Raw genomic sequence first — 3911 nt, 5'->3', positions numbered from 1 at the left:
ATATTGTACTTATTGCTTGGCTTGCAATTGATTGTGGGATATTTATAAATGCATAATGAGACCATTCGGGGTCCCAAACGTAGTCTGACTGTTCTGTGATGGCGGTATCATCGTTTGAATTTTGAGGTCTAAAATTTTTTCTTGCTTGTGAAATTAAATCTATATTATGTGTGAAATAATCTATTATAAACCATGCCAAAATTTTTTGTAAGTCATGTTTTGTATGTTGTGAAACATCATCTTTGGTGAATTTTTCTTTAATTATATGTAGAAAAGTTGAAAATAGTGTGATTTCATGTCGTACCTTTATATGTTTGGATGTCTCTGTCGGTGAGACATTTGAGATTGGTATTTCGTTTTCTAATATTGAGATATAACTATATATTATTGCAAAAACTTCATTAGTAAATATGGAGTTTGCTCTTTGTGAGTTATGATATTGTATGCTTTTTATATGTTCTGAGAATACTTTTGAAAATTCTAAGTCAAGGTCGTCTGTTTGAATTACATATTTGCGGTGATTCGGGTTTGGTGAGGTTAATTCTATGGTGTAGATTCCGTAGTGTTGTGTCAAATTACATATATCTTTCAGATAGTGATCAATAATTTGTCTTTTGATCTTTACATCGGGGAACTCTGCTGTACATGGGCTGATTCCAGGTTCAAATAAATTTAGTAGTAAATTCTTGCAAAGTATATGTTGTCCTCTATCAGTGGGTGCATCTACGAGGAAGGGGAAGATATCGTCATCATCTGGACTATCTTCACTTGGAGTGTGTGTTTGGCTCATTTTTCCGTTTAATGACTGTTAATAGGTAATTATCGATGTGTCTAATTGGTTGATTCCAGTTGTTTAAATGTACTGGTTTATGTTTATATTGCTTTTTTATTCGTCTTTTTCCTCTTTTTGATGAATTTGATGTTGTTTCTGAGTCAGAAAAATATAATTGATCGTGTATGGGGCAATTTTTATCTATAGATTCTTTTAATTTATAGAGTTCGTCTAAATTGCTGGCTTCTGATTCTGAAAATGCGTTTCTATTTTTGGAAAATCTTTTTCGTGTTATTTGTCTTTGTTTAGTTATTATTTTTCTTTTTAGTGTTTGTCGTTTTGTTCTAATATATCCAACTGTTTGTGTGTGAGGTGTGATTACAAGGTCGTATTTTTTGTTTTCTATTTCACAGTTGTGCAAAACGATTGTTTGTTTGTTTCCTAGATTTTTAAATGACATAAGGTTTAGGATGACGGATGCAAAAAGTTGTTAGATGATTTCTATTTTCTTAAATTGTTATTCCTTACGATTTTTTGGTTAGCTTAACCTGGGTCTATTTGTTCAGGGTTGGAGAGAAAAGTAATTCGATTCCGAAGAATGATTGTTACTTTCTCGTGGCTAGTATAAGCTAAGGTGTTAACTTACTTAATCTTACTTAGGGGTAGTGATTGTGTTCAAGGGTTGGAGAATAGTAAATCGATCCACAAGGTTCAGGTATAATTAGAACGCGAGTAGTTCGTTAGATACTATTTTAAACTTACTAAGTCTATGATTTATCCTGGGTCTTGATAAGAGGAGGGTTCAAGTGAAGGATGAATAACCGAAGTTTTTCACTATTTATCCTAATTGGAATGGTTAGTTTTGTTGAAAAATTTCTATTAGTCTTGGGTTTTTTGAAAGGGTTGGATAGTGAATCGACGTTTGAGGTCGTTAGACACTAGCTAAGTGGGTGGGGGAGAACAAAATTGTTCTTTTTGATCCAAGGATAGGCCTTGATGATCAAGTTTAAATTTTAACTGAATAGAAAATGAATTAAGATCCAAGGATAAGCCTTGATGATCTGATTTGAAAATTAAGTGAATTTAAGTTTAAAATGGTTTAAATTTGTTTAAGGAAAAGATTTAGTTTTTTAATGATATTAGTGAGTTTATGATTGCTGTTATGTTTTAGGTGATGAAGCTGGGACAATTGGATAATTTATGATTACTAACAGTTTATTGTCATGCTACTAATTTTTGTTTTGATTTTCAATAAATATTTTCCAAATATGTTTTATATAATACTGCAGAATTTTAGAAAAACGATCTGAGATCTTTTTATCAATCGTTATTGTATATTTATATTTTGTTTAGCGCCTGAAATGATCATGAAGATTGACTTCAAGATTTAAGTTTGCAAATGAAAATCTAAATTCATTGCTAATAAGATTCTAAATATAAAAGTTTGTGTTGGCTTTTGCCGTACTATCATATAACTATTTGGTAAGTTTCTATTTTGTCGTATGTCGTCTCTGGTTCGAGGTCTTCTTCCAATTCCGGGTAGTTCTCTTATCGTTCGGAATATTGGCTTTGATCTATTGAGTCGTAGAGACATTTCGATTAAATTATTGTCGTGTAACATTTTAAAAATGTTTTGTCTAATTTCTAATCTATTTTTGGTTAATTCTAAGCTATTAAGGTCTTGTTCGAGACTTATGGTCGCACCAGATGAGTTATAACCGAGGTGGTTAACTCATAGAGTAATTTCGGATAGGGTACACCGTCTGCTCGTCACGCTATCTTATTTTCGGCCGGATAGATTCGTGCAACTTCTTAGTCTAATACCGATCCTAATCTTACTCTTATACTATCTAGTCTCAGGGTGTTTAACTAGTCTCTGCTAGGCTCAATAGATCTAGGGTATACTGGTTTATTGCGGCTGCTGAAGTCTTCTTGGAGAGTCAACTAATTTCTAAGTTAAATTCAAATCTCTCTGGTGCTGAAATTACAAGTAATTCCAGCACTTACAAATAAGTGGGTTGTTAGTTAGATGGATCATGATTGGTTAATATTAAATACTTTACAGTGGTAAAATATCTAATTTATCCAATCATAAAATGTAGTTTAGATCAGGTTCCACTGCTGAATTCTTATAGGAAATTTTAAGATAGCTGAGTTTTTGCAGGAAAGTCAATCCGGGCAGAAAACGCTTAATAATTGCATTGATAACCGGGTCGAGGTCGTGATTTTATGTTCAGACCGTGTGGACCAGAATTTAGCATGTTCAGACCGTTGGGACCAGAATATGGTATGTTCAGGCTGTGCGGGCCAAAAAATACTATGTTCAGACCGTGTGGACTGAGAGAATCCGCTTTCAGACCATGCAGACCCAAGAAATCAGGATTCAGAACGTGTGGACCGAAAGAATCAGGTTTCGGACTGTGTGGACCGACAAAATCCGGTTTCAGACCTTCTGGACCGAAGGAATCCGGTTTCAGACCATGTGGACCAACAAAATCCGGTTTCAGACCGTCTGGACCGAAGGAGTCCGGTTTCAGACCGTGTGGACCAACAAAATCCGGTTTCAGACCGTTTGGACCGAAGGAATCCAGTTTCAGACCGTGTGGACCGCCGACAGAACTACCCTTGTTGACCTCCAAACAAAAAAAAATACTTATCATACAATTCCATACAAAAAAAGTCCATGCATGGGTTCTATGGTAAAAAGGTTTATCATAGGATTTCCATTTATGAAAATTATATGATAAGCATTATTTTCCTTGTTTTTTTTTCAGAAAAACCTTCAAGAAATTTTTTTGGTAAGCTTGAATGAGCTTGATTTGTTTTTTGGTTAAATTAGATCAAACTGATTCTATGAAAATGGTATGAGAAACATTTTTTCCAGAATCATTTTTTTGTTCAAAAATTTTTCAAAAAGCATTAAGGAATCAAATCAACTGATCAAGAGGAGCTCAACCAAATTGTTTTAAAGTTACAATTCGCTGTTTTCGCTTGTTGCGGAATCCTCTAATAAACTAAAGTGCGTACAAATTTTTTTTAAATTTAATTCTTTTGAACCCAGTTTAACTAATTCAAAATATAAACTTAAGTTTGGACTATTCTGGCAACCAGAAAAACTTTTCAACAGATGAGCGTAAAA

The sequence above is a fragment of the Symsagittifera roscoffensis genome, chromosome 5 (genome assembly GCF_963678635.1).
Source record: "Symsagittifera roscoffensis chromosome 5, txSymRosc1.1, whole genome shotgun sequence".
Lineage (NCBI taxonomy): Eukaryota > Metazoa > Xenacoelomorpha > Acoela > Convolutidae > Symsagittifera > Symsagittifera roscoffensis.
This window is presented reverse-complemented; position numbering follows the sequence as displayed.